This window comes from Phyllobates terribilis, unplaced genomic scaffold (assembly GCF_046119375.1).
Source record: "Phyllobates terribilis strain yellow unplaced genomic scaffold, ASM4611937v1 Scaffold_455__1_contigs__length_1453912, whole genome shotgun sequence".
In the NCBI taxonomy this organism is placed as follows: domain Eukaryota; kingdom Metazoa; phylum Chordata; class Amphibia; order Anura; family Dendrobatidae; genus Phyllobates; species Phyllobates terribilis.
The window spans coordinates 835,655-858,175 of record NW_027363215.1 but is presented as its reverse complement, the minus strand read 5'-3'; the positions used below and the strand labels follow the sequence as shown (position 1 = coordinate 858,175).

At 43.5% G+C, this 22,521-nt stretch overlaps 13 non-coding genes across 13 annotated transcripts; all 13 read left to right on the top strand.

Moving 5' to 3' along the window:
• Nucleotides 1–384: 384 nt before the first annotated feature.
• LOC141229187 (U2 spliceosomal RNA) lies at nt 385–575 on the top strand. The gene has a single exon (XR_012295917.1). It is a non-coding gene; the product is annotated as a U2 spliceosomal RNA (small nuclear RNA).
• A 1,121-nt stretch (nt 576–1,696) lies between these two features.
• On the top strand, nt 1,697–1,887 carry LOC141229186 (U2 spliceosomal RNA). Its single transcript, XR_012295916.1, has one exon. It is a non-coding gene; the product is annotated as a U2 spliceosomal RNA (small nuclear RNA).
• A 1,121-nt stretch (nt 1,888–3,008) lies between these two features.
• Nucleotides 3,009–3,199, top strand: LOC141229185 (U2 spliceosomal RNA). Its single transcript, XR_012295915.1, has one exon. It is a non-coding gene; the product is annotated as a U2 spliceosomal RNA (small nuclear RNA).
• A 1,115-nt stretch (nt 3,200–4,314) lies between these two features.
• On the top strand, nt 4,315–4,505 carry LOC141229184 (U2 spliceosomal RNA). Its single transcript, XR_012295914.1, has one exon. It is a non-coding gene; the product is annotated as a U2 spliceosomal RNA (small nuclear RNA).
• Nucleotides 4,506–5,629: 1,124 nt separating this feature from the next.
• On the top strand, nt 5,630–5,820 carry LOC141229183 (U2 spliceosomal RNA). The gene has a single exon (XR_012295913.1). It is a non-coding gene; the product is annotated as a U2 spliceosomal RNA (small nuclear RNA).
• Nucleotides 5,821–12,215: 6,395 nt separating this feature from the next.
• On the top strand, nt 12,216–12,403 carry LOC141229167 (U2 spliceosomal RNA). Its single transcript, XR_012295909.1, has one exon. It is a non-coding gene; the product is annotated as a U2 spliceosomal RNA (small nuclear RNA).
• Nucleotides 12,404–13,521: 1,118 nt separating this feature from the next.
• LOC141229182 (U2 spliceosomal RNA) lies at nt 13,522–13,712 on the top strand. Its single transcript, XR_012295912.1, has one exon. It is a non-coding gene; the product is annotated as a U2 spliceosomal RNA (small nuclear RNA).
• A 1,118-nt stretch (nt 13,713–14,830) lies between these two features.
• LOC141229092 (U2 spliceosomal RNA) lies at nt 14,831–15,021 on the top strand. The gene has a single exon (XR_012295845.1). It is a non-coding gene; the product is annotated as a U2 spliceosomal RNA (small nuclear RNA).
• A 1,118-nt stretch (nt 15,022–16,139) lies between these two features.
• Nucleotides 16,140–16,330, top strand: LOC141229181 (U2 spliceosomal RNA). Its single transcript, XR_012295911.1, has one exon. It is a non-coding gene; the product is annotated as a U2 spliceosomal RNA (small nuclear RNA).
• A 1,121-nt stretch (nt 16,331–17,451) lies between these two features.
• Nucleotides 17,452–17,642, top strand: LOC141229171 (U2 spliceosomal RNA). Its single transcript, XR_012295910.1, has one exon. It is a non-coding gene; the product is annotated as a U2 spliceosomal RNA (small nuclear RNA).
• A 1,115-nt stretch (nt 17,643–18,757) lies between these two features.
• Nucleotides 18,758–18,948, top strand: LOC141229159 (U2 spliceosomal RNA). Its single transcript, XR_012295903.1, has one exon. It is a non-coding gene; the product is annotated as a U2 spliceosomal RNA (small nuclear RNA).
• Nucleotides 18,949–20,066: 1,118 nt separating this feature from the next.
• On the top strand, nt 20,067–20,257 carry LOC141229148 (U2 spliceosomal RNA). Its single transcript, XR_012295896.1, has one exon. It is a non-coding gene; the product is annotated as a U2 spliceosomal RNA (small nuclear RNA).
• A 1,118-nt stretch (nt 20,258–21,375) lies between these two features.
• On the top strand, nt 21,376–21,566 carry LOC141229135 (U2 spliceosomal RNA). Its single transcript, XR_012295886.1, has one exon. It is a non-coding gene; the product is annotated as a U2 spliceosomal RNA (small nuclear RNA).
• Nucleotides 21,567–22,521: the final 955 nt, after the last annotated feature.

The following is a 22,521-nucleotide window of genomic DNA, read 5'->3' as shown; positions in this document are numbered from 1 at the left end:
ATATACCTGTGCACAGCAGCAGCCACCTTCAGTCTGCTGCTGGACAGCCAGCAGCAGCAGGAGAGGTATGTAATCAGCAGCCCTCCTGCTAAGGGTAGACAGCTGCTCGTTCCACCCCACCCCCCGCCTTAATTGGTTCTCCTCCCTTCCAACGGTGTTGAGGCGGGTGGGAATAGCAGGGGGTGAAGGTGCTGTGTTTAAAGAGGTGGAGTTATGCAGATCTAAAACGCGTGGATTGCAGCAGCAGCAAGCCGAAAAGTGCAGGCATGTAAGGGATCTAGAGGTTGACAACATGTCTTCTTAACGGGAGTCCAGGAGCTCATCTCCACAAATGGACTTTTCAGGATCCTTGGGTGGCTCCGTAGTTTGAAACCAATTCTGGTTATCGCTTCTCGGCCTTTTGGCTAAGATCAAGTGTAGTATCTGTTCTTATCAGTTTAATATCTGATACGTCCCCTATCTGGGGACCATATATTAAATGGATTTTTAGAACAGGGAGATGGAAAAAGAGCTTGCTCTGTCCACTCCACGCATTGACCTGGTATTGCAGTATCTCCAGGACCGGTGCACCCCTTCTTTAATGCAGTTTCTAAAATCAGAAAGAATTGAATTCAATGTTTTTTGTTCATTTTGCTTGTTTGTCGGATTTTGGGATGGACTCTTTGGCTTTGCTTTTCTTCTCCTCATTGGATTTTTCATGTTCAAAGTTGCAGAAGCCAGATTACAAGCTCATTTTGGTTCAACTTCAGCAACTGTGCATTGCATTGCCATGTAATGTAATGAAATGCTATCTTTCTAGCTCTCCCTTTTTAATTCCTTTTGGATAAACAGACATATTAGGCAAGCATTTTGGAGCTTTCACCTAAATAACTACAGGTGGTGAGATAAGCTGCACAATATAATTGACCTTTCAGTATATTGTTGCACACACACCATCTATTTAGCAAATGCCCTTGTTATCAACAGCAGCCTTTTAAACTCACCTGAGCTAACAGGTATGTGCGCTGGTTACTCTGCTGCGCTTAAAATTTCTTTTTTGGTTTGCTACAATGCCTTTTCTGAAACGTTGTCTCCCTCTGCTGGAACACTGACTTCTTTCATTTAATGCCTGCAGACTATAAAAGAGAACCCAACCCAAAAAGTTTGGTTGATTAGTCTGTGGCATTCTGTTAAACTGTTGCTTATGGCGGTCTCTGTGAGCTTCTCAGCGACATTCAGCCAGCCAGGTATCCTGCCTGCAGTAGATGGAATGTGGCAATGGAACGCTGGCTGCGCGTGTCATAATAGGCTCTGAGCCTTTATATACCTGTGCACAGCAGCAGCCACCTTCAGTCTGCTGCTGGACAGCCAACAGCAGCAGCAGCAGCAGCAGGAGAGGTATGTAATCAGCAGCCCTCCTGCTAAGGGTAGACAGCTGCTCGTTCCACCCCACCCCCCGCCTTAATTGGTTCTCCTCCCTTCCAACGGTGTTGAGGCGGGTGGGAACAGCAGGGGGTGAAGGTGCTGTGTTTAAAGAGGTGGAGTTATGCAGATCTAAAACGCGTGGATTGCAGCAGCAGCAAGCCGAAAAGTGCAGGCATGTAAGGGATCTAGAGGTTGACAACATGTCTTCTTAACGGGAGTCCAGGAGCTCATCTCCACAAATGGACTTTTCAGGATCCTTGGGTGGCTCCGTAGTTTGAAACCAATTCTGGTTATCGCTTCTCGGCCTTTTGGCTAAGATCAAGTGTAGTATCTGTTCTTATCAGTTTAATATCTGATACGTCCCCTATCTGGGGACCATATATTAAATGGATTTTTAGAACAGGGAGATGGAAAAAGAGCTTGCTCTGTCCACTCCACGCATTGACCTGGTATTGCAGTATCTCCAGGACCGGTGCACCCCTTCTTTAATGCAGTTTCTAAAATCAGAAAGAATTGAATTCAATGTTTTTTGTTCATTTTGCTTGTTTGTCGGATTTTGGGATGGACTCTTTGGCTTTGCTTTTCTTCTCCTCATTGGATTTTTCATGTTCAAAGTTGCAGAAGCCAGATTACAAGCTCATTTTGGTTCAACTTCAGCAACTGTGCATTGCATTGCCATGTAATGTAATGAAATGCTATCTTTCTAGCTCTCCCTTTTTACTTCCTTTTGGATAAACAGACATATTAGGCAAGCATTTTGGAGCTTTCACCTAAATAACTACAGGTGGTGAGATAAGCTGCACAATATAATTGACCTTTCAGTATATTGTTGCACACACACCATCTATTTAGCAAATGCCCTTGTTATCAACAGCAGCCTTTTAAACTCACCTGAGCTAACAGGTATGTGCGCTGGTTACTCTGCTGCGCTTAAAATTTCTTTTTTGGTTTGCTACAATGCCTTTTCTGAAACGTTGTCTCCCTCTGCTGGAACACTGACTTCTTTCATTTAATGCCTGCAGACTATAAAAGAGAACCCAACCCAAAAAGTTTGGTTGATTAGTCTGTGGCATTCTGTTAAACTGTTGCTTATGGCGGTCTCTGTGAGCTTCTCAGCGACATTCAGCCAGCCAGGTATCCTGCCTGCAGTAGATGGAATGTGGCAATGGAACGCTGGCTGCGCGTGTCATAATAGGCTCTGAGCCTTTATATACCTGTGCACAGCAGCAGCCACCTTCAGTCTGCTGCTGGACAGCCAGCAGCAGCAGCAGCAGCAGCAGGAGAGGTATGTAATCAGCAGCCCTCCTGCTAAGGGTAGACAGCTGCTCGTTCCACCCCACCCCCCGCCTTAATTGGTTCTCCTCCCTTCCAACGGTGTTGAGGCGGGTGGGAACAGCAGGGGGTGAAGGTGCTGTGTTTAAAGAGGTGGAGTTATGCAGATCTAAAACGCGTGGATTGCAGCAGCAGCAAGCCGAAAAGTGCAGGCATGTAAGGGATCTAGAGGTTGACAACATGTCTTCTTAACGGGAGTCCAGGAGCTCATCTCCACAAATGGACTTTTCAGGATCCTTGGGTGGCTCCGTAGTTTGAAACCAATTCTGGTTATCGCTTCTCGGCCTTTTGGCTAAGATCAAGTGTAGTATCTGTTCTTATCAGTTTAATATCTGATACGTCCCCTATCTGGGGACCATATATTAAATGGATTTTTAGAACAGGGAGATGGAAAAAGAGCTTGCTCTGTCCACTCCACGCATTGACCTGGTATTGCAGTATCTCCAGGACCGGTGCACCCCTTCTTTAATGCAGTTTCTAAAATCAGAAAGAATTGAATTCAATGTTTTTTGTTCATTTTGCTTGTTTGTCGGATTTTGGGATGGACTCTTTGGCTTTGCTTTTCTTCTCCTCATTGGATTTTTCATGTTCAAAGTTGCAGAAGCCAGATTACAAGCTCATTTTGGTTCAACTTCAGCAACTGTGCATTGCATTGCCATGTAATGTAATGAAATGCTATCTTTCTAGCTCTCCCTTTTTACTTCCTTTTGGATAAACAGACATATTAGGCAAGCATTTTGGAGCTTTCACCTAAATAACTACAGGTGGTGAGATAAGCTGCACAATATAATTGACCTTTCAGTATATTGTTGCACACACACCATCTATTTAGCAAATGCCCTTGTTATCAACAGCAGCCTTTTAAACTCACCTGAGCTAACAGGTATGTGCGCTGGTTACTCTGCTGCGCTTAAAATTTCTTTTTTGGTTTGCTACAATGCTTTTTCTGAAACGTTGTCTCCCTCTGCTGGAACACTGACTTCTTTCATTTAATGCCTGCAGACTATAAAAGAGAACCCAACCCAAAAAGTTTGGTTGATTAGTCTGTGGCATTCTGTTAAACTGTTGCTTATGGCGGTCTCTGTGAGCTTCTCAGCGACATTCAGCCAGCCAGGTATCCTGCCTGCAGTAGATGGAATGTGGCAATGGAACGCTGGCTGCGCATGTCATAATAGGCTCTGAGCCTTTATATACCTGTGCACAGCAGCAGCCACCTTCAGTCTGCTGCTGGACAGCCAGCAGCAGCAGCAGCAGGAGAGGTATGTAATCAGCAGCCCTCCTGCTAAGGGTAGACAGCTGCTCGTTCCACCCCACCCCCCGCCTTAATTGGTTCTCCTCCCTTCCAACGGTGTTGAGGCGGGTGGGAACAGCAGGGGGTGAAGGTGCTGTGTTTAAAGAGGTGGAGTTATGCAGATCTAAAACGCGTGGATTGCAGCAGCAGCAAGCCGAAAAGTGCAGGCATGTAAGGGATCTAGAGGTTGACAACATGTCTTCTTAACGGGAGTCCAGGAGCTCATCTCCACAAATGGACTTTTCAGGATCCTTGGGTGGCTCCGTAGTTTGAAACCAATTCTGGTTATCGCTTCTCGGCCTTTTGGCTAAGATCAAGTGTAGTATCTGTTCTTATCAGTTTAATATCTGATACGTCCCCTATCTGGGGACCATATATTAAATGGATTTTTAGAACAGGGAGATGGAAAAAGAGCTTGCTCTGTCCACTCCACGCATTGACCTGGTATTGCAGTATCTCCAGGACCGGTGCACCCCTTCTTTAATGCAGTTTCTAAAATCAGAAAGAATTGAATTCAATGTTTTTTGTTCATTTTGCTTGTTTGTCGGATTTTGGGATGGACTCTTTGGCTTTGCTTTTCTTCTCCTCATTGGATTTTTCATGTTCAAAGTTGCAGAAGCCAGATTACAAGCTCATTTTGGTTCAACTTCAGCAACTGTGCATTGCATTGCCATGTAATGTAATGAAATGCTATCTTTCTAGCTCTCCCTTTTTACTTCCTTTTGGATAAACAGACATATTAGGCAAGCATTTTGGAGCTTTCACCTAAATAACTACAGGTGGTGAGATAAGCTGCACAATATAATTGACCTTTCAGTATATTGTTGCACACACACCATCTATTTAGCAAATGCCCTTGTTATCAACAGCAGCCTTTTAAACTCACCTGAGCTAACAGGTATGTGCGCTGGTTACTCTGCTGCGCTTAAAATTTCTTTTTTGGTTTGCTACAATGCCTTTTCTGAAACGTTGTCTCCCTCTGCTGGAACACTGACTTCTTTCATTTAATGCCTGCAGACTATAAAAGAGAACCCAACCCAAAAAGTTTGGTTGATTAGTCTGTGGCATTCTGTTAAACTGTTGCTTATGGCGGTCTCTGTGAGCTTCTCAGCGACATTCAGCCAGCCAGGTATCCTGCCTGCAGTAGATGGAATGTGGCAATGGAACGCTGGCTGCGCGTGTCATAATAGGCTCTGAGCCTTTATATACCTGTGCACAGCAGCAGCCACCTTCAGTCTGCTGCTGGACAGCCAGCAGCAGCAGCAGCAGCAGCAGCAGGAGAGGTATGTAATCAGCAGCCCTCCTGCTAAGGGTAGACAGCTGCTCGTTCCACCCCACCCCCCGCCTTAATTGGTTCTCCTCCCTTCCAACGGTGTTGAGGCGGGTGGGAACAGCAGGGGGTGAAGGTGCTGTGTTTAAAGAGGTGGAGTTATGCAGATCTAAAACGCGTGGATTGCAGCAGCAGCAAGCCGAAAAGTGCAGGCATGTAAGGGATCTAGAGGTTGACAACATGTCTTCTTAACGGGAGTCCAGGAGCTCATCTCCACAAATGGACTTTTCAGGATCCTTGGGTGGCTCCGTAGTTTGAAACCAATTCTGGTTATCGCTTCTCGGCCTTTTGGCTAAGATCAAGTGTAGTATCTGTTCTTATCAGTTTAATATCTGATACGTCCCCTATCTGGGGACCATATATTAAATGGATTTTTAGAACAGGGAGATGGAAAAAGAGCTTGCTCTGTCCACTCCACGCATTGACCTGGTATTGCAGTATCTCCAGGACCGGTGCACCCCTTCTTTAATGCAGTTTCTAAAATCAGAAAGAATTGAATTCAATGTTTTTTGTTCATTTTGCTTGTTTGTCGGATTTTGGGATGGACTCTTTGGCTTTGCTTTTCTTCTCCTCATTGGATTTTTCATGTTCAAAGTTGCAGAAGCCAGATTACAAGCTCATTTTGGTTCAAATTCAGCAACTGTGCATTGCATTGCCATGTAATGTAATGAAATGCTATCTTTCTAGCTCTCCCTTTTTACTTCCTTTTGGATAAACAGACATATTAGGCAAGCATTTTGGAGCTTTCACCTAAATAACTACAGGTGGTGAGATAAGCTGCACAATATAATTGACCTTTCAGTATATTGTTGCACACACACCATCTATTTAGCAAATGCCCTTGTTATCAACAGCAGCCTTTTAAACTCACCTGAGCTAACAGGTATGTGCGCTGGTTACTCTGCTGCGCTTAAAATTTCTTTTTTGGTTTGCTACAATGCCTTTTCTGAAACGTTGTCTCCCTCTGCTGGAACACTGACTTCTTTCATTTAATGCCTGCAGACTATAAAAGAGAACCCAACCCAAAAAGTTTGGTTGATTAGTCTGTGGCATTCTGTTAAACTGTTGCTTATGGCGGTCTCTGTGAGCTTCTCAGCGACATTCAGCCAGCCAGGTATCCTGCCTGCAGTAGATGGAATGTGGCAATGGAACGCTGGCTGCGCGTGTCATAATAGGCTCTGAGCCTTTATATACCTGTGCACAGCAGCAGCCACCTTCAGTCTGCTGCTGGACAGCCAGCAGCAGCAGCAGCAGCAGCAGGAGAGGTATGTAATCAGCAGCCCTCCTGCTAAGGGTAGACAGCTGCTCGTTCCACCCCACCCCCCGCCTTAATTGGTTCTCCTCCCTTCCAACGGTGTTGAGGCGGGTGGGAACAGCAGGGGGTGAAGGTGCTGTGTTTAAAGAGGTGGAGTTATGCAGATCTAAAACGCGTGGATTGCAGCAGCAGCAAGCCGAAAAGTGCAGGGATGTAAGGGATCTAGAGGTTGACAACATGTCTTCTTAACGGGAGTCCAGGAGCTCATCTCCACAAATGGACTTTTCAGGATCCTTGGGTGGCTCCGTAGTTTGAAACCAATTCTGGTTATCGCTTCTCGGCCTTTTGGCTAAGATCAAGTGCTTTATTGCAGGAGATTGTAGTTGAAGGGTACTCGGGTACCCCTCTCCTTGGCCTGGCAGGATCGTCCACTTTGGTGGACTTAACCTGCTTGCTGCTATTAGGGAGAGGGCTTAGTCCCAGGGTAACGTGTTGCGATCCCCCAGCTTCCAGGTGTCTTTCGCTGCAAGAACACTGGGAGCGCAGATTGCAAGCGGCTGCAATTTGCAACCTTGTTGCGGTTTCCATGGAGGTTGACCCTAACCTCGTGCCTCTTTATGCGAGGCTAAAAAACTCTATCCGAGTTCACTTCACGGCGGGTGGCTCGGATATGAGGAAATTAGGGTATGTAGTCCAGGACGTGCTCAGGAACCTTCTTGGCGTGCAGAGGAATGAAATTCTGTCCATCCAGGATTATCCTAGAAGAGGTGACTATGACATCACATTCACCGGAGAAGGTATTTTCAGAGATGTTCTAGAAAAGTTAAAAAAAGTTGAAAATAGTCCTGTTCTGAAAGGGATACAAATTGTTGAGCACGTCCTGGATGAGGTAAGACTTGTTGTCGTAAAAGTATTTTCGCCTTTTGTTTCTGCTCCAGAAATTATGTCATTTTTAGCAATTTATTTTAAAAGTGTTAAATGTATTGGGAAGATACTTAATGAATATAACATATGGACATCTAAGTGGAAATTTCTTGTGAAGTGTATAAGAGATCCAAATACACCAGGTGGTATACGGCTTCCCCCTGCCCGTTTTAAAATTGGACAAACAAATGGGGATTTCTTCTTTTCTGGGATGCCAGTATATTGCAGAAATTGTGGGCGCTATGGTCATTCAAAAGAAAACTGTAATGTATCATGTAGAAATTGTGCTAGTGAAGAACATGAGACAAAAGAATGCCCTAAGGAAAAGAAATGTAGTTTTTGCCAGACTCCAGGTCACTTTTATTTTTCTTGCCCTCACAGATTTCGGGAAGATGAGCAAAAGGGAAAGTCCAAGACGTCCGACCAAGGACCAAAAGATCAGACCACCCCTCAGGAGGAGGAACAACAACCTGGAGCCTCTGGAGACAATAAGGGCGTACCAAATAGTGAAATGTCTCCAGAGTCTATGACAGGTAAAATACCAAATCCCAAAACCTGGCTGCAGGACCTGCGGGAGTCCAAAAGGAGGGCTGAGAAGGAGCAGAAGGGCACTACTGGTAAGGTCAAAAGGGACCGGCAAAAGGCCGACACAGAAGCCCTTGCCCAGTCTGGGTCTCCTAGGGCTGAGGGCGCTGAGTGGATAAAGGTGGGTCCTAAGAAAAAGAAAAAGGGTGGTTCGGAGGAGGCAGCAGGAGGTGAACAGATGGACACTTCTTCAGAAGGGGACGTGGACGCTGGACCCTCAGGGGTTTCGGTCTCCGCTGCTACAGGTGGGGACCGGGATCTTGCTGCCTCTGAAGAGTCAGAGGCTCTGCCTTGTGCGCAACCTCCTCCTATAGGACGACCTTCTACAGGTCAAACAGGGGCGGCGGAACCCCTCGGGGACCCACCTGATGAGGAACTGCATGGCCAGCCAATGGAGACCCAGCGGGTTCTGCCAGCCAGCCCTCCGAGCTATGCCAGTGTAGCGTCGGGTTTATATAAATGTGGTAATCTTTCCTCCTCCACGGAGACTCTCGTGACGATACTATCAGATGAGGAGGGAGGCGCAAGCCCAGTGGTCTGATCAGGTTCATCGGACAGGTAAATCCGTTGCTCTTAGTTACCTAAGTAAAATTTCTACATTTTCTAATGATGGCTGAACTCAAAGGTATTTCCCTCAACGTGAGAGGCATAAAATCTAACACGAGAAGAACTGCTCTTTTTAATTTTTTTACGTGTTTTACTGCATCTGTATTTTTTCTGCAAGAATGTAATATCCCACATGAAATGTCATATCAAAAATATAAAGATGAGTGGAAGTGTGGGCCATCTCTCTGGTCCGGATCGAATGCTGCAGGATCAGCGGGTGTAGCCATACTTTTTAAAGGGAACGTTTTAATTGATTTTATTCAGGAAATTTTACCAGGTCGTATTTTATTAGTGAAAGCTTTTATTGATGGTATTAGATGGCAGTTTTTAAATTTTTATGGATCCCCAGAGAAAAATGAAAGAGCCGAAATGCTTGATCTTTTACCTTTATTTATTAATAACTCTGAACCTTTTATCTTAGCAGGGGATTTTAATTGTGTTTTAAAAGGTGAAAACCGGCGCTCCAGCTCTGTAAGCAGGAACTACGATAAAACCTCAGGTATGCTACATGATATAGTCAAAGATGCTAAATTGATAGACATATATAAAGAGTGTCATAGTGACAGCCCAGAGGACGCCGGTTTCACTTGGAACAATGCTAATTGTAGCTCTAGGATTGATTTTATTTTTGGTTCAGACAAAACAATACCTGCCAAATGTGAAGTTTTAACTAATATATTTTCAGACCATAAACTTTTATCCTTTACCATAAAAGTAAATGACAACAAAAAATGTGGTAAGAAAAGCTGGAAAATGAACGTATCCCTTTTAACTGACCCGCAGATTTTATCAGATTTTATTGAGTTTTATAGGAAATGTAGAAAAGGGAAAAAAACAAATGAGACTATGAGTGTATGGTGGGATAGAATGAAAGTAAAAATAAAAGACTTTTTTATTAAAAAGAGTATATGTAGAGCCAAAGAAAAATATGAAGAATATAGAATTTTAAATACCCGCCTACAAACATTATTTAAGCTCAGAGACAATGGGATAGATGTACAACTTGATATTTCAAACTTAAAAGAAGAGATTTCAAAATGGCTAGAACAAAAAGGAAAAGAGATAATTTTTCGTTCTAGAGTACAACATATAGAAGAAAATGAAAAGTGTTCCAGATATTTTTTTAGGAAAAATAAAAAAGAAAAAGTGATAATTGACCATATAGATGGTGAGAATAATATAAAAAATATGCTGGGTAAAGTAGAGGTTTTTTTTTCTAATCTTTTTCATGGAAAAAATATAGATAATAAATTAATGGATGATTCGCTGAAAGGACTAACGGCTGTTTTAGATCCCGCATCCCAAGAGATTTTATCCCAAGTTTTAACGGAACAAGAAGTATTAAAAACTATTAAAAGTTTTAAAAATGGAAAGGTCCCTGGTCCTGATGGCATCCCAATAGAATTTTATGTATGTTTTTATGATATTTTAAAAGATGATTTGTTTTATTTGTTTACTGAGGTTTTTAATAATAAGGTTTTATTAAATTCCTGGAAGAAAGGTGAAGTCTCCCTCCTATACAAAAAAGGTGATAAATCAAAATTAGAAAACTGGAGACCAATAACACTTTTAAATTGTGACTATAAAATAATGGCTAAAATTTGTGCAAATCGTCTAAAAGAAGTCATCAGCAAAGTTATTCATTCTAATCAAGTGTGTGGGGTGCCGGGGCGCAGTATATGGGACAATCTGAATTTAGTGAAAGACTGTATTGAGGATGTGAAAGACAGAAAGGGGAAAATGGCGATTTTATCTATTGATTTTGAAAAAGCATTTGACCGTGTCTCACACTTTTATCTTTTTAAAGTTTTAGAGAAAATGGGCATACCAGAAGGGTTTTTACTATCGCTTAAAGCATTTTACAAGGATTGTACAAGTAAGATTTTAGTGAATGGTTTTAAGACACAAGAGGTATTTTTACGGTCAGGGGTGAAACAGGGATGCCCTCTGTCCCCCCTACTGTTTATCTGTGCACTGGAACCAATGTTATGTGCAATACGCCAAAATAAACAGATATGCGGTGTCCCTCTGCCTGGAAGCGGTGGTTTGGAGGCCAAGGTTGTAGGCTACATGGATGACGTGGCGGTCTTGTGTACAGATGCACCATCACTTACGGCCACTCTCCATCAAGTGCAATCCTTTTGCCTAGCTTCTGGTTTTAAAATCAATTTTAATAAGTGTAACATTTTAAGTGTTGGGGGGATGATTTTACGTGATGTACCAATTAATGTCTCCGAATCCATTTCCATTTTAGGTATATCATTCACTGAAAAAAATGATGGTTATAATAGTTGGGAAACAGTTACACAGAAAGTAAATACGAAAATATGTATGTGGAACATGAGGAGACTTACAATGGAGGGTAAAGTATTGGTTTTAAAGATGGTGATTTTACCTCTTTTATTGTATCTTAGCATGGTTTTCCCCCCGCCTGTTAATGTTTTAAAAAAGATAACCAAAACCTGTTTTACCTTCTTTTGGAACTCAAAAATGGAAAAGCTGAAAAGAGAAATCGTGATGAAATCAAAAGTAAAAGGTGGTAAAGATTTTCCAGATTTTAATAGGTTTCTTTTAATCCATCTGTTCGTTTACTGTTTTAATGCCCTTTTTAAGAATCACTATTGGTCCTTTTTTATGCGTTTTAATACAGGAATTTTTATGAGAAAGTTTGGATGGTATGAAGTTAATATATCTGTGCCCCATGCTTTTAATTTGTCGACGCATTATGAGATTTTAAGGAAAATAGTGTCCGATTTTAATTTAGGGACTAAGAAAATAGAGGAATTAAGAAATAGTAATAAACTAATTAAAGAAATACGTAAAAGTGAGGAAATATGTAATGTTGACAGATATGATGATGACAAATCTATGTCTATCTGGAAAATGATTAACGTTTTTTATCTTTTTAATGAACAGAGAGATCTGGCTTGGAGTTGCATGCACCGCTGTCTTCCTTGCCGGGCATTCCAATACAGAAGAGGATTTGTGAGGTCTGCCATCTGCCCAAGAGCCGGATGCCAAGAAGAGGAAACGGTGGAACATCTATTATGGACATGTAATTTTGCAAAGGATTTCTGGAGAAGACTGCTCCCCCTACTGGAAAGGGTGGCAGACCTCAAGGACTTTACATATAAAACTGTGCTATACGGACTTATGGAATGCCCCACAATGGACCAGTACACAATGGCTTGGAAGACAGTGAACTGCGCCAAGTCATCTCTCTGGAAAGCGCGCAATATTGCTATTTTTAAACAAGATGTTTTATCAGTGAATGATGTTTTAAGTTTATGTTTATGTGAAATGTATACTTATTATTTAATTGACAAAAAGAAGAATGTACATATTTCCAAAAAATGGCTTGTTGACCAATGGAACCTAATTATTTAAAATCTTTGTATTTTTTTGTTTTGTAAATTTCATTTGTCTTTTAACGTTTGGTATTTGTCTAATTATGCTTGTAATTTGTTAAAGTTTTAATAAACGGTTTTATCCCTCTGCAGGGGATAGCCAAATTAAAAAAAAATCTGTTCTGATCAGTTTAATATCTGATACGTCCCCTATCTGGGGACCATATATTAAATGGATTTTTAGAACAGGGAGATGGAAAAAGAGCTTGCTCTGTCCACTCCACGCATTGACCTGGTATTGCAGTATCTCCAGGACCGGTGCACCCCTTCTTTAATGCAGTTTCTAAAATCAGAAAGAATTGAATTCAATGTTTTTTGTTCATTTTGCTTGTTTGTCGGATTTTGGGATGGACTCTTTGGCTTTGCTTTTCTTCTCCTCATTGGATTTTTCATGTTCAAAGTTGCAGAAGCCAGATTACAAGCTCATTTTGGTTCAACTTCAGCAACTGTGCATTGCATTGCCATGTAATGTAATGAAATGCTATCTTTCTAGCTCTCCCTCTTTACTTCCTTTTGGATAAACAGACATATTAGGCAAGCATTTTGGAGCTTTCACCTAAATAACTACAGGTGGTGAGATAAGCTGCACAATATAATTGACCTTTCAGTATATTGTTGCACACACACCATCTATTTAGCAAATGCCCTTGTTATCAACAGCAGCCTTTTAAACTCACCTGAGCTAACAGGTATGTGCGCTGGTTACTCTTCTGCGCTTAAAATTTCTTTTTTGGTTTGCTACAATGCCTTTTCTGAAACGTTGTCTCCCTCTGCTGGAACACTGACTTCTTTCATTTAATGCCTGCAGACTATAAAAGAGAACCCAACCTAAAAAGTTTGGTTGATTAGTCTGTGGCATTCTGTTAAACTGTTGCTTATGGCGGTCTCTGTGAGCTTCTCAGCGACATTCAGCCAGCCAGGTATCCTGCCTGCAGTAGATGGAATGTGGCAATGGAACGCTGGCTGCGCGTGTCATAATAGGCTCTGAGCCTTTATATACCTGTGCACAGCAGCAGCCACCTTCAGTCTGCTGCTGGACAGCCAGCAGCAGCAGCAGCAGCAGGAGAGGTATGTAATCAGCAGCCCTCCTGCTAAGGGTAGACAGCTGCTCGTTCCACCCCACCCCCCGCCTTAATTGGTTCTCCTCCCTTCCAACGGTGTTGAGGCGGGTGGGAACAGCAGGGGGTGAAGGTGCTGTGTTTAAAGAGGTGGAGTTATGCAGATCTAAAACGCGTGGATTGCAGCAGCAGCAAGCCGAAAAGTGCAGGCATGTAAGGGATCTAGAGGTTGACAACATGTCTTCTTAACGGGAGTCCAGGAGCTCATCTCCACAAATGGACTTTTCAGGATCCTTGGGTGGCTCCGTAGTTTGAAACCAATTCTGGTTATCGCTTCTCGGCCTTTTGGCTAAGATCAAGTGTAGTATCTGTTCTTATCAGTTTAATATCTGATACGTCCCCTATCTGGGGACCATATATTAAATGGATTTTTAGAACAGGGAGATGGAAAAAGAGCTTGCTCTGTCCACTCCACGCATTGACCTGGTATTGCAGTATCTCCAGGACCGGTGCACCCCTTCTTTAATGCAGTTTCTAAAATCAGAAAGAATTGAATTCAATGTTTTTTGTTCATTTTGCTTGTTTGTCGGATTTTGGGATGGACTCTTTGGCTTTGCTTTTCTTCTCCTCATTGGATTTTTCATGTTCAAAGTTGCAGAAGCCAGATTACAAGCTCATTTTGGTTCAACTTCAGCAACTGTGCATTGCATTGCCATGTAATGTAATGAAATGCTATCTTTCTAGCTCTCCCTTTTTACTTCCTTTTGGATAAACAGACATATTAGGCAAGCATTTTGGAGCTTTCACCTAAATAACTACAGGTGGTGAGATAAGCTGCACAATATAATTGACCTTTCAGTATATTGTTGCACACACACCATCTATTTAGCAAATGCCCTTGTTATCAACAGCAGCCTTTTAAACTCACCTGAGCTAACAGGTATGTGCGCTGGTTACCCTGCTGCGCTTAAAATTTCTTTTTTGGCTTGCTACAATGCCTTTTCTGAAACGTTGTCTCCCTCTGCTGGAACACTGACTTCTTTCATTTAATGCCTGCAGACTATAAAAGAGAACCCAACCCAAAAAGTTTGGTTGATTAGTCTGTGGCATTCTGTTAAACTGTTGCTTATGGCGGTCTCTGTGAGCTTCTCAGCGACATTCAGCCAGCCAGGTATCCTGCCTGCAGTAGATGGAATGTGGCAATGGAACGCTGGCTGCGCGTGTCATAATAGGCTCTGAGCCTTTATATACCTGTGCACAGCAGCAGCCACCTTCAGTCTGCTGCTGGACAGCCAGCAGCAGCAGCAGCAGCAGGAGAGGTATGTAATCAGCAGCCCTCCTGCTAAGGGTAGACAGCTGCTCGTTCCACCCCACCCCCCGCCTTAATTGGTTCTCCTCCCTTCCAACGGTGTTGAGGCGGGTGGGAACAGCAGGGGGTGAAGGTGCTGTGTTTAAAGAGGTGGAGTTATGCAGATCTAAAACGCGTGGATTGCAGCAGCAGCAAGCCGAAAAGTGCAGGCATGTAAGGGATCTAGAGGTTGACAACATGTCTTCTTAACGGGAGTCCAGGAGCTCATCTCCACAAATGGACTTTTCAGGATCCTTGGGTGGCTCCGTAGTTTGAAACCAATTCTGGTTATCGCTTCTCTGCCTTTTGGCTAAGATCAAGTGTAGTATCTGTTCTTATCAGTTTAATATCTGATACGTCCCCTATCTGGGGACCATATATTAAATGGATTTTTAGAACAGGGAGATGGAAAAAGAGCTTGCTCTGTCCACTCCACGCATTGACCTGGTATTGCAGTATCTCCAGGACCGGTGCACCCCTTCTTTAATGCAGTTTCTAAAATCAGAAAGAATTGAATTCAATGTTTTTTGTTCATTTTGCTTGTTTGTCGGATTTTGGGATGGACTCTTTGGCTTTGCTTTTCTTCTCCTCATTGGATTTTTCATGTTCAAAGTTGCAGAAGCCAGATTACAAGCTCATTTTGGTTCAACTTCAGCAACTGTGCATTGCATTGCCATGTAATGTAATGAAATGCTATCTTTCTAGCTCTCCCTTTTTACTTCCTTTTGGATAAACAGACATATTAGGCAAGCATTTTGGAGCTTTCACCTAAATAACTACAGGTGGTGAGATAAGCTGCACAATATAATTGACCTTTCAGTATATTGTTGCACACACACCATCTATTTAGCAAATGCCCTTGTTATCAACAGCAGCCTTTTAAACTCACCTGAGCTAACAGGTATGTGCGCTGGTTACTCTGCTGCGCTTAAAATTTCTTTTTTGGTTTGCTACAATGCCTTTTCTGAAACGTTGTCTCCCTCTGCTGGAACACTGACTTCTTTCATTTAATGCCTGCAGACTATAAAAGAGAACCCAATCCAAAAAGTTTGGTTGATTAGTCTGTGGCATTCTGTTAAACTGTTGCTTATGGCGGTCTCTGTGAGCTTCTCAGCGACATTCAGCCAGCCAGGTATCCTGCCTGCAGTAGATGGAATGTGGCAATGGAACGCTGGCTGCGCGTGTCATAATAGGCTCTGAGCCTTTATATACCTGTGCACAGCAGCAGCCACCTTCAGTCTGCTGCTGGACAGCCAGCAGCAGCAGCAGCAGCAGGAGAGGTATGTAATCAGCAGCCCTCCTGCTAAGGGTAGACAGCTGCTCGTTCCACCCCACCCCCCGCCTTAATTGGTTCTCCTCCCTTCCAACGGTGTTGAGGCGGGTGGGAACAGCAGGGGGTGAAGGTGCTGTGTTTAAAGAGGTGGAGTTATGCAGATCTAAAACGCGTGGATTGCAGCAGCAGCAAGCCGAAAAGTGCAGGCATGTAAGGGATTTAGAGGTTGACAACATGTCTTCTTAACGGGAGTCCAGGAGCTCATCTCCACAAATGGACTTTTCAGGATCCTTGGGTGGCTCCGTAGTTTGAAACCAATTCTGGTTATCGCTTCTCGGCCTTTTGGCTAAGATCAAGTGTAGTATCTGTTCTTATCAGTTTAATATCTGATACGTCCCCTATCTGGGGACCATATATTAAATGGATTTTTAGAACAGGGAGATGGAAAAAGAGCTTGCTCTGTCCACTCCACGCATTGACCTGGTATTGCAGTATCTCCAGGACCGGTGCACCCCTTCTTTAATGCAGTTTCTAAAATCAGAAAGAATTGAATTCAATGTTTTTTGTTCATTTTGCTTGTTTGTCGGATTTTGGGATGGACTCTTTGGCTTTGCTTTTCTTCTCCTCATTGGATTTTTCATGTTCAAAGTTGCAGAAGCCAGATTACAAGCTCATTTTGGTTCAACTTCAGCAACTGTGCATTGCATTGCCATGTAATGTAATGAAATGCTATCTTTCTAGCTCTCCCTTTTTACTTCCTTTTGGATAAACAGACATATTAGGCAAGCATTTTGGAGCTTTCACCTAAATAACTACAGGTGGTGAGATAAGCTGCACAATATAATTGACCTTTCAGTATATTGTTGCACACACACCATCTATTTAGCAAATGCCCTTGTTATCAACAGCAGCCTTTTAAACTCACCTGAGCTAACAGGTATGTGCGCTGGTTACTCTGCTGCGCTTAAAATTTCTTTTTTGGTTTGCTACAATGCCTTTTCTGAAACGTTGTCTCCCTCTGCTGGAACACTGACTTCTTTCATTTAATGCCTGCAGACTATAAAAGAGAACCCAACCCAAAAAGTTTGGTTGATTAGTCTGTGGCATTCTGTTAAACTGTTGCTTATGGCGGTCTCTGTGAGCTTCTCAGCGACATTCAGCCAGCCAGGTATCCTGCCTGCAGTAGATGGAATGTGGCAATGGAACGCTGGCTGCGCGTGTCATAATAGGCTCTGAGCCTTTATATACCTGTGCACAGCAGCAGCCACCTTCAGTCTGCTGCTGGACAGCCAGCAGCAGCAGCAGCAGCAGCAGGAGAGGTATGTAATCAGCAGCCCTCCTGCTGAGGGTAGACAGCTGCTCGTTCCACCCCACCCCCCGCCTTAATTGGTTCTCCTCCCTTCCAACGGTGTTGAGGCGGGTGGGAACAGCAGGGGGTGAAGGTGCTGTGTTTAAAGAGGTGGAGTTATGCAGATCTAAAACGCGTGGATTGCAGCAGCAGCAAGCCGAAAAGTGCAGGCATGTAAGGGATCTAGAGGTTGACAACATGTCTTCTTAACGGGAGTCCAGGAGCTCATCTCCACAAATGGACTTTTCAGGATCCTTGGGTGGCTCCGTAGTTTGAAACCAATTCTGGTTATCGCTTCTCGGCCTTTTGGCTAAGATCAAGTGTAGTATCTGTTCTTATCAGTTTAATATCTGATACGTCCCCTATCTGGGGACCATATATTAAATGGATTTTTAGAACAGGGAGATGGAAAAAGAGCTTGCTCTGTCCACTCCACGCATTGACCTGGTATTGCAGTATCTCCAGGACCGGTGCACCCCTTCTTTAATGCAGTTTCTAAAATCAGAAAGAATTGAATTCAATGTTTTTTGTTCATTTTGCTTGTTTGTCGGATTTTGGGATGGACTCTTTGGCTTTGCTTTTCTTCTCCTCATTGGATTTTTCATGTTCAAAGTTGCAGAAGCCAGATTACAAGCTCATTTTGGTTCAACTTCAGCAACTGTGCATTGCATTGCCATGTAATGTAATGAAATGCTATCTTTCTAGCTCTCCCTTTTTACTTCCTTTTGGATAAACAGACATATTAGGCAAGCATTTTGGAGCTTTCACCTAAATAACTACAGGTGGTGAGATAAGCTGCACAATATAATTGACCTTTCAGTATATTGTTGCACACACACCATCTATTTAGCAAATGCCCTTGTTATCAACAGCAGCCTTTTAAACTCACCTGAGCTAACAGGTATGTGCGCTGGTTACTCTGCTGCGCTTAAAATTTCTTTTTTGGTTTGCTACAATGCCTTTTCTGAAACGTTGTCTCCCTCTGCTGGAACACTGACTTCTTTCATTTAATGCCTGCAGACTATAAAAGAGAACCCAACCCAAAAAGTTTGGTTGATTAGTCTGTGGCATTCTGTTAAACTGTTGCTTATGGCGGTCTCTGTGAGCTTCTCAGCGACATTCAGCCAGCCAGGTATCCTGCCTGCAGTAGATGGAATGTGGCAATGGAACGCTGGCTGCGCGTGTCATAATAGGCTCTGAGCCTTTATATACCTGTGCACAGCAGCAGCCACCTTCAGTCTGCTGCTGGACAGCCAGCAGCAGCAGCAGCAGGAGAGGTATGTAATCAGCAGCCCTCCTGCTAAGGGTAGACAGCTGCTCGTTCCACCCCACCCCCCGCCTTAATTGGTTCTCCTCCCTTCCAACGGTGTTGAGGCGGGTGGGAACAGCAGGGGGTGAAGGTGCTGTGTTTAAAGAGGTGGAGTTATGCAGATCTAAAACGCGTGGATTGCAGCAGCAGCAAGCCGAAAAGTGCAGGCATGTAAGGGATCTAGAGGTTGACAACATGTCTTCTTAACGGGAGTCCAGGAGCTCATCTCCACAAATGGACTTTTCAGGATCCTTGGGTGGCTCCGTAGTTTGAAACCAATTCTGGTTATCGCTTCTCGGCCTTTTGGCTAAGATCAAGTGTAGTATCTGTTCTTATCAGTTTAATATCTGATACGTCCCCTATCTGGGGACCATATATTAAATGGATTTTTAGAACAGGGAGATGGAAAAAGAGCTTGCTCTGTCCACTCCACGCATTGACCTGGTATTGCAGTATCTCCAGGACCGGTGCACCCCTTCTTTAATGCAGTTTCTAAAATCAGAAAGAATTGAATTCAATGTTTTTTGTTCATTTTGCTTGTTTGTCGGATTTTGGGATGGACTCTTTGGCTTTGCTTTTCTTCTCCTCATTGGATTTTTCATGTTCAAAGTTGCAGAAGCCAGATTACAAGCTCATTTTGGTTCAACTTCAGCAACTGTGCATTGCATTGCCATGTAATGTAATGAAATGCTATCTTTCTAGCTCTCCCTTTTTACTTCCTTTTGGATAAACAGACATATTAGGCAAGCATTTTGGAGCTTTCACCTAAATAACTACAGGTGGTGAGATAAGCTGCACAATATAATTGACCTTTCAGTATATTGTTGCACACACACCATCTATTTAGCAAATGCCCTTGTTATCAACAGCAGCCTTTTAAACTCACCTGAGCTAACAGGTATGTGCGCTGGTTACTCTGCTGCGCTTAAAATTTCTTTTTTGGTTTGCTACAATGCCTTTTCTGAAACGTTGTCTCCCTCTGCTGGAACACTGACTTCTTTCATTTAATGCCTGCAGACTATAAAAGAGAACCCAACCCAAAAAGTTTGGTTGATTAGTCTGTGGCATTCTGTTAAACTGTTGCTTATGGCGGTCTCTGTGAGCTTCTCAGCGACATTCAGCCAGCCAGGTATCCTGCCTGCAGTAGATGGAATGTGGCAATGGAACGCTGGCTGCGCGTGTCATAATAGGCTCTGAGCCTTTATATACCTGTGCACAGCAGCAGCCACCTTCAGTCTGCTGCTGGACAGCCAGCAGCAGCAGCAGCAGCAGGAGAGGTATGTAATCAGCAGCCCTCCTGCTAAGGGTAGACAGCTGCTCGTTCCACCCCACCCCCCGCCTTAATTGGTTCTCCTCCCTTCCAACGGTGTTGAGGCGGGTGGGAACAGCAGGGGGTGAAGGTGCTGTGTTTAAAGAGGTGGAGTTATGCAGATCTAAAACGCGTGGATTGCAGCAGCAGCAAGCCGAAAAGTGCAGGCATGTAAGGGATCTAGAGGTTGACAACATGTCTTCTTAACGGGAGTCCAGGAGCTCATCTCCACAAATGGACTTTTCAGGATCCTTGGGTGGCTCCGTAGTTTGAAACCAATTCTGGTTATCGCTTCTCGGCCTTTTGGCTAAGATCAAGTGTAGTATCTGTTCTTATCAGTTTAATATCTGATACGTCCCCTATCTGGGGACCATATATTAAATGGATTTTTAGAACAGGGAGATGGAAAAAGAGCTTGCTCTGTCCACTCCACGCATTGACCTGGTATTGCAGTATCTCCAGGACCGGTGCACCCCTTCTTTAATGCAGTTTCTAAAATCAGAAAGAATTGAATTCAATGTTTTTTGTTCATTTTGCTTGTTTGTCGGATTTTGGGATGGACTCTTTGGCTTTGCTTTTCTTCTCCTCATTGGATTTTTCATGTTCAAAGTTGCAGAAGCCAGATTACAAGCTCATTTTGGTTCAACTTCAGCAACTGTGCATTGCATTGCCATGTAATGTAATGAAATGCTATCTTTCTAGCTCTCCCTTTTTACTTCCTTTTGGATAAACAGACATATTAGGCAAGCATTTTGGAGCTTTCACCTAAATAACTACAGGTGGTGAGATAAGCTGCACAATATAATTGACCTTTCAGTATATTGTTGCACACACACCATCTATTTAGCAAATGCCCTTGTTATCAACAGCAGCCTTTTAAACTCACCTGAGCTAACAGGTATGTGCGCTGGTTACTCTGCTGCGCTTAAAATTTCTTTTTTGGTTTGCTACAATGCCTTTTCTGAAACGTTGTCTCCCTCTGCTGGAACACTGACTTCTTTCATTTAATGCCTGCAGACTATAAAAGAGAACCCAACCCAAAAAGTTTGGTTGATTAGTCTGTGGCATTCTGTTAAACTGTTGCTTATGGCGGTCTCTGTGAGCTTCTCAGCGACATTCAGCCAGCCAGGTATCCTGCCTGCAGTAGATGGAATGTGGCAATGGAACGCTGGCTGCGCGTGTCATAATAGGCTCTGAGCCTTTATATACCTGTGCACAGCAGCAGCCACCTTCAGTCTGCTGCTGGACAGCCAGCAGCAGCAGCAGCAGCAGGAGAGGTATGTAATCAGCAGCCCTCCTGCTAAGGGTAGACAGCTGCTCGTTCCACCCCACCCCCCGCCTTAATTGGTTCTCCTCCCTTCCAACGGTGTTGAGGCGGGTGGGAACAGCAGGGGGTGAAGGTGCTGTGTTTAAAGAGGTGGAGTTATGCAGATCTAAAACGCGTGGATTGCAGCAGCAGCAAGCCGAAAAGTGCAGGCATGTAAGGGATCTAGAGGTTGACAACATGTCTTCTTAACGGGAGTCCAGGAGCTCATCTCCACAAATGGACTTTTCAGGATCCTTGGGTGGCTCCGTAGTTTGAAACCAATTCTGGTTATCGCTTCTCGGCCTTTTGGCTAAGATCAAGTGTAGTATCTGTTCTTATCAGTTTAATATCTGATACGTCCCCTATCTGGGGACCATATATTAAATGGATTTTTAGAACAGGGAGATGGAAAAAGAGCTTGCTCTGTCCACTCCACGCATTGACCTGGTATTGCAGTATCTCCAGGACCGGTGCACCCCTTCTTTAATGCAGTTTCTAAAATCAGAAAGAATTGAATTCAATGTTTTTTGTTCATTTTGCTTGTTTGTCGGATTTTGGGATGGACTCTTTGGCTTTGCTTTTCTTCTCCTCATTGGATTTTTCATGTTCAAAGTTGCAGAAGCCAGATTACAAGCTCATTTTGGTTCAACTTCAGCAACTGTGCATTGCATTGCCATGTAATGTAATGAAATGCTATCTTTCTAGCTCTCCCTTTTTACTTCCTTTTGGATAAACAGACATATTAGGCAAGCATTTTGGAGCTTTCACCTAAATAACTACAGGTGGTGAGATAAGCTGCACAATATAATTGACCTTTCAGTATATTGTTGCACACACACCATCTATTTAGCAAATGCCCTTGTTATCAACAGCAGCCTTTTAAACTCACCTGAGCTAACAGGTATGTGCGCTGGTTACTCTGCTGCTCTTAAAATTTATTTTTTGGTTTGCTACAATGCCTTTTCTGAAACGTTGTCTCCCTCTGCTGGAACACTGACTTCTTTCATTTAATGCCTGCAGACTATAAAAGAGAACCCAACCCAAAAAGTTTGGTTGATTAGTCTGTGGCATTCTGTTAAACTGTTGCTTATGGCGGTCTCTGTGAGCTTCTCAGCGACATTCAGCCAGCCAGGTATCCTGCCTGCAGTAGATGGAATGTGGCAATGGAACGCTGGCTGCGCGTGTCATAATAGGCTCTGAGCCTTTATATACCTGTGCACAGCAGCAGCCACCTTCAGTCTGCTGCTGGACAGCCAGCAGCAGCAGCAGCAGCAGGAGAGGTATGTAATCAGCAGCCCTCCTGCTAAGGGTAGACAGCTGCTCGTTCCACCCCACCCACCGCCTTAATTGGTTCTCCTCCCTTCCAACGGTGTTGAGGCGGGTGGGAACAGCAGGGGGTGAAGGTGCTGTGTTTAAAGAGGTGGAGTTATGCAGAT